This window comes from Microcaecilia unicolor, chromosome 11 (genome assembly GCF_901765095.1).
Source record: "Microcaecilia unicolor chromosome 11, aMicUni1.1, whole genome shotgun sequence".
NCBI lineage: Eukaryota > Metazoa > Chordata > Amphibia > Gymnophiona > Siphonopidae > Microcaecilia > Microcaecilia unicolor.
The window spans coordinates 90,426,812-90,443,761 of record NC_044041.1 but is presented as its reverse complement, the minus strand read 5'-3'; the positions used below and the strand labels follow the sequence as shown (position 1 = coordinate 90,443,761).

The following is a 16,950-nucleotide window of genomic DNA, read 5'->3' as shown; positions in this document are numbered from 1 at the left end:
GTAGTGTAGGCGCGAGTTTTGGGTGCACGCAGAATCATTTTTCAGCACACCTGTAAAAAAGGCCTTTTTTAAAATTTTTGCCAAAAATGGACATGTGGCAAAATGAAAATGGCCGCGTGTCCAATTTGGGTCTGAGACCTTACCGCCAGCCATTAACCTAGCAGTAACGTCTCACGCGGTAACTGGGCGGTAATGACCTATGTGCGCCAAATCACATGCCAGAAAATAAAAAATATTTTTCTGAGGCGTGTGCACTGGTCTCACCGCATTACCTGCCCTGCTGTTCTCAGTCGCGCCTTGCACGCTCGTTTTAGTGAAACTGAACATGCGCGACACTTCGGCCTTTGGCAGGTATAAATGCTCGAGCCCAAAGTTAGGTGTGAAAATGCACAATAAGCTAGCAATTTATAAAGGCTGTTCCACATGAAATGACCTTTATAGAACACTAGGTTAGCATGGATAATCCCGATGCCTAACTTTTTAATTTTATTTATTTATTTATTTATTTATTTGTAGCATTTGTATCCCACATTTTCCCACCAATTTGCAGGCTCAATGTGGCTTACATTTACCGTAATGGCGGTTGCCATTTCCGGGTAACAGAATTACAAATGGTATTGCGTTAAGGTGCATATATACATGGTAACATACATGGAACATAACATATATGGAACAGATCATGGTATATATATATATACCATGTGCATACATACATGGTAAAGAAGAGTACATTATAGTATTGCATGAAGGTTCTTGAGTAATAAATTGGATTGTAACATATATTAGGTCATCTAGTGATAGTGCTTGATCATTCATAGCATAGAGGATAAACTTTGGGCACCATTTAATGAATCGAGCCCTTACAGCTAAATCCATAAATGGCGCCTTAAAAATCGGCGCCAAAAAAATGATGCAGTTAGTGTGATTCTATAAACTACACCTAAAACCAGGCCTAAATACCTGTGCCTAAGTTAAGCACAGATCGAGTGTATTCCATAATAGTGTCACTAATTGGTTGTTAAGTGTTAATTAGCGGCACTGATTGGCTTGTTAATTAATTAAGTTGTGCACACAATTTGGCCATGCAGCCAAATTAGAACGCGCAACTTAAGGCACTATATATAGAATTTGTGGATTAATGCTTAACGAAGGGGCATAGAACAATTATATTTTAAGGGAACAATTTTTAAACTCTCTGTCTAGATGCCTCCTTCAGACCTTGCACCTAATTTTCAGCAGGAAAGGTATGCACATCTTTTCCCTTAACATACAAAGAGAATAATTCTATAAAGCGAACACTAACATAGTAACATGACATGGAGGGGCATTTTCGAAAGAAACGTCCAAGTTGCGATTTGGACGTCTTTGCAAAACGTTGAAACCCAGGAGCGGGGAAAACGCAGCTCCTTGTGACTCTGGGCAAGTCACTTAACCCTCCACTGCCCCAGGTACAAATAAGTACCTAAGCTGCATTGAGCCTGCCATGAGTGGGAAAGCACGGGGAACAAAAAATAAATAAATATATTTTCGAAAAAAGATGGCCGTCCATCTTTCGTTTCAAAAATACCGTCAGAGACATCCAAATCCTTAAATTTGGATGTCCCTAGATTTGGACGTCCTTGGATTTGGACGTTTCTGACTTTCGGCGATTTTCGAAACCAAAGATATCCATGTCAAAAACGTCTAAATGCAAGCCATTTGGACGTGGAAGGAGCCAGCATTTGTAGTGCACTGGCCCCCCTGACATGCCAGGACACCAACCGGGCACCCTAGCGGGCACTGCAATGGACTTCATAAAATACTCCCAGGAACATAGCTCCCTTACCTTGTGTGCTGAGCCCCCCCAAAAACCACCAAAACCCACTACCCACAACTGTACACCACTACCATAGCCCTTACGGGTGAAGGGTCACCTATATATGGGTTCAGTGGGTTTGTAGTGGGTTTTGGAGAGCTCGCTGTTTCTTCCACAAATGTAACAGGTAGGGGGGGTATGGGCCTGGGTCCGCCTGTCTGAAGTGGACTGCAGTACCCACTAGAACTGCTCCTGGGACCTTCAAGCGCTGTCATGGACCTGAGTAAGCTCTCCTATCTGTGTTGTGTTTATGTGTCTGACGTCAGGGCCATGCTAGCAGGTTTCTGATGTCAAAACTCATCATACTCACATACATAAGAGTAGTGCATTGCACAACCAGATCTAACAGTTGGCTGTGAGGTATCCATTGCCTCGGGACAGAGAGAATTAAGATGTTAAAGCTGCCTGCATATGGTTGTTCTATGGCTTTCAGTCCCTATCTCTTTGAGACAGTCAAAACCATATTTTTCCAATATATAATTACTTCAAGGTGATGAGTAGGGTAGGGTCTCTGTTGCTCTCAGATATTAGGGTAATCTTATGATGCCAGATAGGGAAATCCAGGCCCTGAGAGCCACAAATACAGAGTTACAGCAGTGTAGATGAGGGAGAAGGTTGCCCTTATCTGATCATGTCAACTATAAAAACAAACATGGGTTGTTTTCTTTTTAGAACAAGTAAAGTATGCAAATTAATTGGGTTCTTAGACTAAATATCTGCAAATACAGCTGATGAATATTTGTTGTGGCTACGCTGCCCCTAAACCCAAATTTGCTTGCGGCTCTCCAGAGCTGGAGTAGAACTAGCGGTTAGAGCACCAGGCTGATAAGCAGGGAAACCTGGTTCAAATGGACACTTAATTCTCCTTTCCCTCTGGTACACACTAAGGGACCCTTTTACTAAGATGGACTTAGTGTGTTTTAACGTGGAACTTTCCTGCAGCTAAGTCCACTTCTAGCATGTCCCTAAAATACGTTTTTTTCTTTTTGCAGGTCCCATGCTAATTTTTTCATTAGCGCATGTGACCTACAAAAATATTAACATGGAAGCAGTTACTGCCTCTTATTTAGGAGGGGGTAAGTGGTCTAGCATTAAGGGGTCCTTTTACTAAGCCGTGATAAAAAGTGGCCTGCGTGCTTTCCAGCATGCAGTAACTTGAATTTGATGGGTAAGACGATTATAAATGGCAGAATTAAATTAAATTAATTCAAATGGAGTTTTCATGAAGCCTAATTTGCTCAGTTTTGGGGGTGCTCATTACACCCACAGAGCTAGTACCCATGTTTCTTACATTTGTTTTTCCTTCCAGTTTTGCAAACCACTGGGTTAGATAAGTGAACTTTCTTCAACTGTCAGGCAATAAAGGGAGAATACGGATTGCACAACCCAGTGGTCCCGTGACAAATGACTTCTTTGTTGGCCATGGTGATAGGGCTGAAGCCTTATTTATGATGCTAATTTGAAATACTGCAAAGCACTTTTATATGTGCTACTGTCTGCAATTACCCCTGATTAAGGAGGAGTTTTTATTTATCCGAAATTCAGGGCATACTTCTCGATACCCTGTCCTCACTTGGATTCCAGGGCTCTGTCCTTTCCTGGTTCTCTTCCTACCTCTCCCTCCGCACCTTTAGTGTTCACTCTGGTGGATCCTCTTCTACTTCTATCCCTCTGCCTGTTGGCGTACCTCAGGGTTCTGTTCTTGGTCCCCTCCTCTTTTCTATCTACACTTCTCCCCTTGGTTCATTAATCTCATCCCATGGCTTTTCCTACCATCTCTATGCTGATGACTCCCAAATCTACCTTTCTACCTCTGATATCTCACCTTGCATCCAAACCAAAGTTTCAGCGTGCTTGTCTGACATTGCTGTCTGGATGTCTCAACGCCACCTGAAATTAAATATGACCAAATCCGAGCTTCTCATTTTCCCCCCCAAACCCACCTCCCCGCTCCCCCCGTTTTCTATTTCTGTTGATGGCTCTCTCATTCTCCCTGTCTCCTCAGCTCGAAACCTTGGGGTCATCTTTGACTCTTCTCTCTCCTTCTCTGCTCATATCCAGCAGATTGCCAAGACCTGTCGTTTCTTTCTTTACAACATCCGTAAAATCCGCCCCTTTCTTTCCGAGCACTCTACGAAAACCCTCATCCACACCCTTGTCACCTCTCGTTTAGACTACTGCAATCTGCTTCTTGCTGGCCTCCCACTTAGTCACCTCTCCCATCTCCAGTCAGTTCAAAACTCTGCTGCCCGTCTCATCTTCCGCCAGGGTTGCTTTACTCATACTACCCCTCTCCTCAAGACCCTTCACTGGCTCCCTATCCGTTTTCACATCCTGTTCAAACTTCTTCTACTAACCTATAAATGTACTCACTCTGCTGCTCCCCAGTATCTCTCCACACTCGTCCTTCCCTACACCCCTTCCCGTGCACTCCGCTCCATGGATAAATCCTTCTTATCTGTTCCCTTCTCCACTACTGCCAACTCCAGACTTCGCGCCTTCTGTCTCGCTGCACCCTACGCCTGGAATAAACTTCCTGAGCCCCTACGTCTTGCCCCATCCTTGGCCACCTTTAAATCTAGACTGAAAGCCCACCTCTTTAACATTGCTTTTGACTCGTAACCCTTGTAACCACTCACCTCCACCTACCCTCCTCTCTTCCCTCCCGTTCACATTAATTGATTTGATTTGCTTACTTTATTTATTTTTTGTCTATTAGATTGTAAGCTCTTTGAGCAGGGACTGTCTTTCTTCTATGTTTGTGCAGCGCTGCGTAAGCCTTGTAGCGCTATAGAAATGCTAAATAGTAGTAGTAGTAGCAGCAAGGGGTTTAATAACAAAAACACTCTGCTGAATCACACCGTATACTCACCAGTACTGGACTGGTCTGCAGACTATTTCAGCATGATGGTGCTTGTTCTGACCATAACAGAGGCCTACTAAAGTCAACTGCCAGTGAAACTGAATTAGTGGGAGGAAAACCAACATAGCACAGGGCAAATATTTTTGGTTTGTTTTCAATTCATTTGGCATTTTCCTGATGTTCAGACATTGTTTGGTTCATTCCACACTTTTGTTTTAATAAAAAAATAAATAAATAAATGCACACTAATAAATGTACAGCCCTGTTTACTAAGGTACACTAGCGTTTTTAGTGCACGCTAATGCTAGAGACACCCACAGGAATGTTTTTTTTTCCTGAATTTCCTTTCACAGTGGCGTACCAAGGGCGGGGCAGTGGGGGCGGTCCGCCCCCGGTGCACGCTGCTGAAGTGGTGCAGAGAGCAGCCACGTGCCTGTTGGCTCCGCTGGTTCCCTACTCCCTCTGCCCCGGAACAGGTTACTTCCTGTTCCAGGGCAGAAGGAGCAGGGAGCCAGCGTTGCTCCCAGCAGCTAAAAATGCACCCGGGGGGGGGGGGGTTGATGCGCCGGGGGGATGTCATTGTTTCGGGGGGTGCGCATCGGCGATCCGCCACAGGTGTTTGCTGACCTAGGATCGTCACTGCTTTCACTCTATGTAATGTATGTTGATAAAATTGCAAAACAAGCATTAAGAAAAATAAAACTGGTTTTTACAAACCAGAGCAAAAAAACTTCTGTGACAAAGATTTTGGCAAATTTTCTGAAGGAAAGGTGTATGGTGTAAAGTGGTTTTGTTTTGCTAAGTGGTAATACAGTCATGGGTACAATAGATTAAGAGGTGCATTTTCGATATGATGTCTAAATCCGATTTTGGATGTTTTACGAAAAACGTAAAAGAATTCAGTAGCAAATTTGACCATTTTCAAACCAGTAAAATGTCCAACTTTTTGTTTTGAAAATGGCCATTTGCTAGACGTTTTTGTGCTCAATGCGTCTATTTTTAGGACTATTTTTGGAAAAAAAAAAAGCACCCAAGGAGAAAATGCACAAAAACAAGCCATTGGGATGTATGGGGGGGGAGGGGGCAACATTCTTAGTAGACTGGCCATACGGACATCCCAGCAGAGAAATATGGGGCATACTAGGGGGCACTGCAGTAATGTGGAGGGGCATAATCAAACAGCGGTGCCCATCTATAAGGGCGCCCATCTCTACTGACGGCCACGTAAAGAAGCGTACCCAACCGTATTATCGAAACAAGATGGGCTGCCATCTTTCATTTCGATAATACGGTCGGGGACGGCCAAATCTCAACATTTGGGCTGCCCTTAGAGATCGCCACCCTTAGAGATAGCCGACATTGGTTTTCGCCGATAATGGAAACTAATGGTGGGCATCTCAAAACCGGCCAAATCCAAGCCATTTGGTCATGGGAGGAGCCAGCATTTGTAGTGCACTGGTCCCCCTCATATGCAAGGACACCAACCGGGCACCCTAGGGGGCACTGCAGTGGACTTCACAAATTGCTCCCAGGTGCATAGCTCCCTTACCTTGTGTGCTGAGCCCCCCAAAAACCCACTCCCCACAACTGTACAACACTACCATAGCCCTTAAAGGGTAACGGGGGGCACCTACATGTGGGTACAGTGGGTTTTGGGTGGGTTTTGGAGGGCTCCCATTTACCACCACAAGTATAACAGATGTGGGGGGGATGGGCCTGGGTCCGCCTGCCTGAAGTGCACTGCACCCACTAAAACTGCTCCAGGGACCTGCATAGTGTTGTGATGGAGCTGGGTATGACATTTGAGGCTGGCATAAGAGACTGGCAAAAAAAGTTTTTAAAATTTTTTTTGGGTGGGAGGGGGTTGGGGACCACTGGGGGAGTAAGGGGAGGTGATCCCCGATTTCCTCCAGTGGTCATCTGGTCAGTTCAGGCATGTTTTCAAGGCTTGGTCATGAACAAAAAGGGACCAAGTAAAGTCGGCCAAATGCTCGTCAGGGCTGCTCTTCTTTTTTCCATTATCGGCCAAGGACGGCCATCTCTTAACCACGCCCCTGCCCCGCCTTCGGTACACTACCGACACACCCTCTTGAACTCTGGCAAGCCCTGCGACGGAAAGAAGTTGAAGCCGACCAAAATCGGCTTTCGATTATACCAATTTGGCCGGTCTTAGAAGGCCAGCCATCTCCCAATTTGTGTCGGAAGATGGCCGCCCTTCTCCTTCGATAATGAGCGGGATAGTAACATAGTAGATGACGGCAGAAAAAGACCTGCACGGTCCATCCATTCTGCCCAACAAGACAAACCCATATGTGCTACTTTTTGTGTATACCCGACCCTGATCCGTTCCCGCCACCTTCAGGGCACAGACCGCAGAAGTCTGCCCAGCACTAGCCCCGCCTCCCAACCACTAGCCCCGCCTCCCACCACCAGCTCTGCCACCCAATCTCGACTAAGCTTCTGAGGATCCATTGCTTCTGAACAGGATTCCTTTATGTTTATCACACATACCAGCTATGCTGCATGCACAAACATTTCCTGCAAATTCATGTACATACTTTTGAAAATTCTAATGTATACACATAAGTTCAAACCCAGCTCCAACTACATCCCTGGGAACATATTTTCTCATCACTAATAAATGTATGCATGAAATTGAATTACAGAAGTACACAGAGGCTTGGTAATACAGAACCATGTAAACAGGAACCATAAGTTTTACTATAAAGTCAAAAGTAGATAAAAGCTTTTATTAAAATACCTAAGGACGAAACATTGCCATGTTGGGTATTTTAATAGACTTTTATTTATTTCTGACCTTGTCGTGATAATACTTGCAGTTTCTGCTGAAATGAAATTACATGCATACTTTCACTTGCATACACTCGAGCCCAACAAATGAGACTCCTTTAGTCCCAGGAGCTAAGAATGCTGTCTCCATGATATCCTCAGCCACAACTGACCAAGGGTGGGTAGAAAACCTAAGCTAAGAATTGAACCCAGGTCCCTCCAGATGGCCATAACCAGCGTTCTTTCCTCTAAAAAGATTTGCTTCTTTGTGTCTGATTTACACCTTTCAGATATTTCGGTGTCTATCATATTTCCCACCTCTCTTTCCCTAAATATTATTTCACAGGGTTTTGGTGTATGTTATCAACTTTTTCAACATCATTCTCTGGACCATGTCTACTTTTTGTAGATACAGCTATAACCACTAATACACGATGGAAATGTATGTGACTAGACTTTTGAAGTAAGTACCTGTATTCAGCACCAACACAGGACACTAACCCATGTTTCATCCTAGTGTACTTTTTCAGTGGACTTCACATAAAAGGTCCCAGGTACACATCTCACCATAACCCCCTTATATTGTATGGTGAGCCCTCCAAAACCCACCAAAGACCTGTTGTGCCCAACTGAACATCACTACAATAGCCCTTATGCCTGCAGGTATCACCTATATGTAGGTACAGTAGAATTTTGGTGGGTTTTTGGAGGGCTCTCATTTTCCATTACAAGTGTAGCAGTTAGAGTGGGATATGGAGCCTGGGTTCCCTTCTCTATAGTCCACTGCATTGACCACTAAACTACTCCAGAGACCTGCTTGCTGTTCTAATAGGACTAGCCATAACATCTGAAGCTGTCATAGAGGCTAGTATGACTGTTTCTTTCACATCTTTGGGGGGATGGGAGAGGTTTAGTGACCGCCGGAGGAGGAAGGGGGGGAGGTCATGCCTTAATCCCTCCAGTGGTCATCTTGTCATTTAGAGCACCTTTTTATGACTTAGGCGTGATTGAAACAGGTTTAGATCAAAGCCTCTAACTTTTAGTCCTGTACGTTTTTGCTTTGTTCCATTAAGTTTTGGGAACGCCCAAATCCCACCCCCAACACACCCCAAACATGCCCCCTTTTGATTTGGACGCACTGCAGGGAACTACTTCTCAAATCCAAGTTTTGAAAATCACAATTTGGATTTTTTTTTTAAGACAAATGTCCAAATGCTACTTTATGCTGTTTTTGAGATGTTTTTCTCTTTTGAAAATGAGCCCCTAAATATAACATAACTCAGGGGATACAGAAAACATTTTGGTTAACTGCTGTGTATGCCATCATGAAGCCTTGTTTGGAACTTAAAAATCCCTCAAATGTAGCTTATGTATTTTTAACATACTTCCTAATGTATGTAATTATGCCAAAGCTGTGGCTTAAAAATAGGGAAATAAGAAAGTTATTTTTGCTAACTGAAAGTAACAGCAAGAGGAAGAAAAATGGCTAGCATTCATTCACATTAAGGCAGCACCATTTATGAGTCTCTTTTTGTTGTTTTAATAGGTATTTCTTTACAAAGGGTATATTAATGTTTTACATTTTAGAGAGTTCTTTTCCTGCTTAGCTGGTCTGGCCATTATGAATCCAAGAACTAGATGTACTCAAAGGCTTTTGCCATTTTGCAAAAGTTGCTAGCACATAGCAACTCAAATATGCTGCTGTGTGGTTTGTCATCAGAGCATCCCATGCACACATCACACTGATGCTATGGTCATAGTTTACATGGAAGAACAGCTGGCCAGATGTGCTAAGAACATTTTCTATGACAGGAATGCATAGCACACCTAGTCCTTAAAGGTATATCAGTAAATACAAAGAAAACAACTAGGCAACTTGATATTTTAAAGGATCTAACCAGTACTGATGTTTTACTAGGAAAAAGGAGGGGTTAAGAAAAACAGAGCTAAAAGTAAGAGCTGACCTCAGACCATTCTGAATTTCTTCTTTACTTGAATTCTACTCCAACATATTACAGTCCTTCTGCCTCTCCAATACCTTCTGTCCACTTATCCTTTTGCTAGGCAGAAAAGGGGAAGAAATATTTCCCTTCAGCCGCTGATGGCAGGGTCAGCAATGGGGGGGGGGGGGGGGGATACAAACAGGGCAGGTGCCCTTGGCCTGGGGAGGATGGAGAGATGCTAAACCCAGAGGAGAAGGGAAAGAAATCCTGGACTTGGGAAGACAGAGAGAGAGATCTGGAGCAAAGCAGAGAAGGAAGAGAGGGGGAGAGATACTAGACCTTTGGGGGGAGGGGAAACAAAGAGACGAAAAAGAGAGACCCGGACCAAAGGGGAGGGGGAAGGTAGGAGGCAGATGCTGGACTTGGGGAGCTGAGGAAAGAGAGAGAGAGAGAGAAAGAGAGAGCAAGAGAGAGAGAGAGAGATGCTGGAACAACAGAGGGGGAGAGAGAGATATGGCAGACTAAGGAAGGTAGGGCAGGTCAGGGGTGAGGTGCAGGAAGAAGGGAAGAGAGAGGAGAGAATCTGGACATGTGAGGGATAGGGACATAGAAGAGATACTAGCAGTAGATGGAGCATAAGGACAGAGACACAAAGGGGCAATATTGTACACAATGGGAGGGATAGGGTAACATAGGAGAGATGCTGAACATGGGGGGAGGATAGGGACAGGGACACATAGGGGAGACGCTGGACAGGACAGGTAGGGATACACAGGAAAGATGGATGTGGACATAGAGAAGAAATGTCAAAGGGACAAGAGACCCTGGAGAGAGCTGAGAAAAGCAGAAGAGATACACTAGAATTAAAGCAATATTCAGATAAAAAAGATAGGAAAAAAGTATATATTTTTTTCTAATTGTAATATGTCAACATTGGGAAATGTCCCCCCCCCCCCACACACACACACACACACTACCCTGGGATTGATGGTGTTAAAGGGGGGCTCATCTCAATTTTTCTGCCTGGGGCCCCATTCAGTCTTAGCTATGTCACTGTTTAATGTCCTGTTAATTAGGATATATGGGAAGTGAAGCATCGGGTGAATGGAGGCTTTAGGGCCATTTGTTTCAATAAATATGTTCATTAGAATAAGAAATGTCACATGTTTCTACAGAACTTGTGCCAGAGACCAGACAAGTTGGTTTTTGAGCCAAGAAAATCAACCTCTTCACAAAGATATTTTCAGAGAAAGGAGAGGGGGTTTTCCTTGCTGCTGTAGACCAGTTTATTGTTTTATTATTACTTGCTAAACCTCTGTAGCTGCCTGGGCAGATCAGAGCAGTGTACAATCTACAATTTATTTATTTATTACATTTGTATCCCACATTTTCCCACCTATTTGCAGGCTCAATGTGGCTTACATAGTACCCGAGAGGCATTTGCAGGCTCGGGTGTGAACAAATACAAAGTGATGTTGTGGTAAGATAAAGTTCATGTGGCACAGCCACACTAGGAAATCGTGGAACAGATTCCCCAATGGTTTTCAGACCTATCTTCAGCCCACCCCACCAGGGATACATTTGCCCTGGTTGTCCATTAGCTGGCAAAATTGTTTAAGATCATTTTACTGTGTTTTAAGGCCTTGAAGAAAGGATGGCCACCAGTACATAAACAACATGGCGATGTTGCAGCCTGGAAGGTTTTTTCTTTGAACATCAGACACTGGATTACTCACGTTTCCTGCAATTAAATATACTCACCAGGTTTTAACCCATTACTTTGCATTCTCAATGACTATTCTTAAATTAATGAGCATCCTAAGTCAACGGGTGGCGGTAAGGTCTCAGGCCGAAAATGGATGCGCGCTAGTTTTAATCTTGCTATACGTCCATTTTTGGCCACAAGAAAAAAGCCTTTTTTTCCAGGTGCGCTGAAAAAAATGACCTGTGAGCGTACAGAACATGCGCCTACACCAGTGCAGGCCACTTTTCGGCGTACCTTAGTAAAATGTCCCCTAAGTGCTGAATAACAGCATTTAACCAGCCAACTGCTGTCTCCGCCCCTGGAATGCCCCCAAAATAGCTGGTTTTCACTTAGGAGTTAACTGCTAATTTTCCGTGGTGATAACTGGTTAAGTGCCACTAAAAATTAGCAGATAGCCCCAATCAAGTGATTTAACCAGTCAGTGGTTTTCAGTATTGACCAGTAGATAATTAACATCCAATGTGACTGACTAAATAGGACCCTCAATATGTAAGTTCGATAGCAGATGTCGCTATGCTCATATTAGCCCTCTCCTCAAGTCACTTCACTGGCTCCCTATCCGTTTCTGCATACAGTTCAGACACCTCTTATTGACTTATAAGTGCATTCACTCTGCAGCTCCTCAGTACCTCTCCACTCTCATCTCTCCCTACACTCCTCCCCGGGAACTCTGTTCACTGGGTAAATGTCTCTTATCTGCACCCTTCTCCTCCACCGCTAACTTCAGACTCTGTTCCTTTTATCTTGCTGCACCATATGCCTGGAATAGACTTCCTGAGCCGGTACCTCAAGCTCCATCTCTGGCCGTCTTCAAATCTGAGCTAAAAGCCCACCTTTTTGATGCTGCTTTTAACTCCTAACCCTTATTCACTTGTTCAGAACCCTTATTTTATCATCCTCACTTTAATATTCCCTTATCTCTTATTTGTCCTGTTTGTCTGTCCTAATTAGATTGTAAGCTCTGTCAAGCAGGGACTGTCTCTTCTTGTTCAAGTGTACAGCACTGCGTACGTCTAGTAGCGCTACAGAAATGATAAGTAGTAGTAGATAGCAAAGATTCAAACACAAGAACATAAGGATAACCTCATGGCTCTTGGTGTCAATGCCAAGTTGTTTCCATCTATACAGCTAAAAGAAGACCAGAGCTATCACTGTCCAATTTCTACAAGTTTGTGAATTCCACTGCCCCACAAACCATCAGCCTTTCTCAAAGCTAGCCAAGACGTCAATAAAGATACGAGAGAAGGACAATGATAGGAGTATTTGTTCATGGGTCAAACTTGAATTTTAAAGTGAGAACATTTTAAAAATATGCCATTTGCAGTAGATAAAAGGCTTCTATTGTGCAGGAGTAAACAGGAAAACATTTCAGCATACTATTGTTCTGGGAATAATGAACAAGTCATCAGAAAGGTATCTGGCTGGACGCCAGAGCAAGATCAGAACTCTAATTCTCTTCAGGCAGGTGGGGATAAGGCCAGGAATGGGGTGGCCTGCCCTGATGACCTGAAGTCAGCTGGTGGCATTTAAAAAGCCAAGTCCATGGAGGTTTTGGAGCAGAATTGACAACTGGCTCCAAAATTGACAGACAAGTTGAATGTGTCCTTGTTTTAGCCCTCTTCAAGAGGGAACTTGTAGTTCTGATTTCCCTGTTGCATTCACTAAGGGGCAATTTTACTAAGCTGCGGTAAAAAAAAAGACCCTGCATTGTAATTGATGCAAGGTGCCAAAAACAGGGCAGAAACAGCAGACCTGTGTGTAAACACACTTATGCACCCATTTAAAGACTAGCACCTAAGTGTTTCCATGTGGACCTGCAAAGGGGGCGTGGCCATGGGAGGGGCATAGCCATTAAAATGCACGCGGTGTTATAGAATAGTGCAGATCTGTGCCCAACTTGTGCACTGAGATTTACACCTGTTTTAGTTTGTGTAACTCCTTGCACCCAAAGTTGAGTGTGGATTCTGGTGCTATGTGCTACTCTTTAAAGGGTGTCGATCCCGGTACAACCGGTATAGAACACCATTCAGTGCTGATTTTTTTGGCACTAAGCTGCGGGAACATTTTTAACTCGTGGTAGAAATCAGCTGGCAGTAAATGCCGCGATGCCCATTATATTCCTATGGGCATCTCAGTGTTTTCCACCAGTTGATTTCTACCATGAGCTATAAACACTACTGTGGCTTAGTAAAACACCCCCACTAATAACCGTGGGTCAAATTGCAAATTCTTTATTTTAAATATTCTCTATATAAAACTGTCTATATGTAGCGCAAGAGCAAAACATACATCACTGCAAATACAATATATAAATCATGATATCCCTAATATTATTGCTAATTAAGTGCATCTGTGGGTGTTCATTTTCATATCAAACAAAATTGTAAATATGAAAATGAACACCCACAGATGCACTAATTTAGCAATAATATTAGGGATATCATGATTTATATATTGTATTTGCAGTGATGTATGTTTTGCTCTTGCGCTACATATAGATAGTTTTATATAGAGAATATTTAAAATAAAGAATTTGTAATTTGACGACATAAAGAACCTGTAAAATTCTTTAAATGTCATAATATTTATGATAGGGATATCATGATTTATATATTATATAAATCTGGAACTATTTGGTAACTCTACTCTGGAGATGTGAGTGCTATAAAGAGAATGGACTTGGCTGCTGTCCCATATATTTCAATTTTCACAAACTTTCCCCTTGTTGTCCTACCTTTCAGCTTAATCTCCACCCCTTTCTGGAGATACCTTGGCAAACATTCAGTTTTGGTACCATTGTACGCACTCACTCAGCTTTGAACTAGAGAGTTATGTTATGTTATTTTATGTTATGTTATGTTATTTCACCTAATCTCTTAGGGGACCTTTGCCTTGAATTTTATCTAAGGGAGTCTCTTACTAATTCATGGTAGTGTTTTTAGCTAAAGTATATTTTTACCTCTCTGTTTACTAAGCCACATTAGCGGCTGCTGGAAGCTAATGCTGATACAGTCCATTCACTTTGAATGTGCTGCATTGGCATACCAGCCCAGCAGCCGCTATTGTGCCTTAGTAAACAGGAGGTTAAAGTCTACATTTTCCTTACAACCACAAGTCAATATGTTGATTCAAAGGGTGTTTATACTTATGTGTAGCCTTCACCATATTCGTAAATATTTTGAGGTAGAACAATTTTGTTTAATTGTGCAGGCACTATTGTTAAGTTTTTTGGATTATTGTAATGTAATATATCTGGGTTGCCCCTCTCAGTTAATGAACAGTTCAGAATACAGCGTTACGTGTGATTTATTCATTGAAAAATTTGATAACATTTCAGCATTTGTTGCATTTGTATCCCACATTTTCCCACCTTTTTTTGCAGGCTCATTGTGGCTTACATTATGCCGTAGTGGCGATCGCCATTTCCGGAATGAGAAATACAAAGTGGTATTGCATTAAAGTTCATAAATAATAGATTTATGTTAAAACTCGCCAGCTTCCTATGCCTGCAAGAATTTTGTTTCCATTTTTTTTTTTTGCTTATTATACAAGGTGGGTTGGCTCATTCTTTGACAAAACATTTAATTCTTGCAGTACCTACTAGGTCTTCTAGGAACACTAATTTGTTTGCTTTTCCCTCCTCAAGGGGTAGGAAGAGACTTAGGGGCCCTTTTACTAAGCCCCACTAAAATGTGGCCTGCACTATTTTTAGCATGTGGGTCTCCCACATACTGTGGCAGTAAAATGGCTGCAATTTAAATTTTCCCCTTAATGGCCAAGTGCTAATTTCCCAATTAGCATGTGGCCATTAGCACACTTACCACCACTTATTTACTAGGTGGTAAGGGCTCCCGCGCTAAACCCATGCTAATTGGCAGTGCACGGTGATTTGCTGATTAGCACAGGGCATGCCTACTCTCTGTCCCCAAACATGCCCCCATGCTAAAAAATAGTTCATATTTTTTAGTTCGGGATTGGCACACGTCGATCCCAGAACTACCATGGGATGCCTGATCGCTTCTCGCTATAGTACCTTTTAGCGTGCGGTAAGAACGCATTAATGGTTACCATTGCTTAGTAAAAGGGCCCCTTAAACAACTGGAAAATGTGTTTTTCTTCCAGACTACAGGGAAATTTCCTGCATGTTATTAACTGCCAGTGCCTATAGGAATTTTAGAAGTCAAATTAAACATACTTGTTCTGTAAATTTTTAATAGAAAAGGATTAGATTTGTCTCTCATATTAGGCTACCATTACAATTTAGATTTTATATATTGTACTCAGATGCTGTAAAATGTATTGTGGGGGTTTTTTATATGACTTTGTAGCTTCTGGTTATAGCTATTTTTTTTCTTTTTGATTGTTATCCGCGTAGAACTTCAAGGTTTATTGAGGAATATAAAGACAAATTGTTATGTTACAAATCTGAACACGCCTGATTCCCACACCAAACCCGCACAGAGTAAAAGACAGTATGCATTTCTTACCTGTCGCACACCAGAACCAGCCACCTGTGGACACAGACAGGGAGCAAAGGATGTCCCGTGATCTATGAAGTATTCCAGATGAATGTGACACCTGGCTCCCACACAAACCCCTTCAGCTTTCTCTACCAGGCTCAGTTCTTAAAGATGGGGACACAGAACAGGGAAATAAAAATGCTTCTTCCACAGATTGTCACCCCTTTAGTTCCTCTTTGTGAAATGTGTGTGAGTTCTTCGGGAGACACTGGTGCAGCAGTCAGGAAGAGCAAAAGTGAAGTAATACAACCATGTGAGGCCATCGGTCTGTGGGAGGGAGGTTATCTCTGCACCACTCACTGAACTGTTCTTTAAAATATAGATTTCACAACAGCAGCTCTACTCTGTACAAGAAAACAATAAGATGAGGAAGAGCTGGTCCAAGAGGGTCGGAAGTAGTGCTGTGTGCTGCTACATAGGAGGAATGGATTTGATTTGATTCCAAAGCTACTCCTCCAGGTGTAGACTAATGATAAGTGCAGCGGGCTTTGATCCTGGAGACCTGGATTCAATTCCCACTGCAGCTCCTTGTGACCTTGGGCAAGTCACTTAACCCTCCATTGCCTCAGGTACAAAAACTTAGATTGTGAGCCCTCTAGGGACAGAGAAAGTACCTGCATATAATATGTATAGCACTTTGTAAATCTGGTAGCACTATAGAAATGATTAGTAGTAAATAAAGCCTGGCTCCTGACCCCTGGACTAGGTGGAATTTGGGATGCTGTAGAGACAGTGTTCACGGTCCCCGCTGGGGTGAGTGGGAAGAGGAGATCTGTGAATCAGCAACTCCTATTGACTAGTCTCAGGGTCTAAGGATCATTGATGAGGGGCCTGACTTTAAAATTCAGGATCAAACACCCAGATAGCTGGAAATGGTTCACAGCACCCTAGTAGAGGCTGGTTCTCACTGAAGTGGAAGCTGCCAGACTAAATCCCTCCATCCTTTCCTCTCAAATCTAGTCTGCCAGGCTGCTTCCTGTCTGCATATGATGGTAGATCCCAAGACAAGAGGGTCTGGGGTTTTCAGTATCTCTGATTCCAGCAGTGTAGGCTTGTGGGGCTGAGCCTGGAAGGATCATATAGAATTCAGGAATATAGTCAATGGTGGCAAGCAGGGGCAGACTGACAGGGATCTGAGTCCCCGAGCAATAGGTTTATAGTAGTAAAAGGTCAAGGTGGTTTTCAAGTACATGTTGAAAAAAAATAGTAAGGAA

The 16,950-nt window shown here is 43.0% G+C and overlaps 1 protein-coding gene across 2 annotated transcripts in view; it reads right to left on the bottom strand.

Annotated features, from left to right (window-relative positions):
* LOC115480220 overlaps window positions 1-15,931 on the bottom strand; it is a 49,398-nt gene extending 33,467 nt beyond the window's left edge. For both annotated transcript variants that reach the window (XM_030218731.1, XM_030218733.1), the window contains exon 1: window positions 15,704-15,931. The gene's annotated coding sequence lies outside the window, so the exon portion shown is untranslated. The remainder of the gene's footprint in view (window positions 1-15,703) is intronic.
* Between the last annotated feature and the right edge of the window lie 1,019 nt (window positions 15,932-16,950).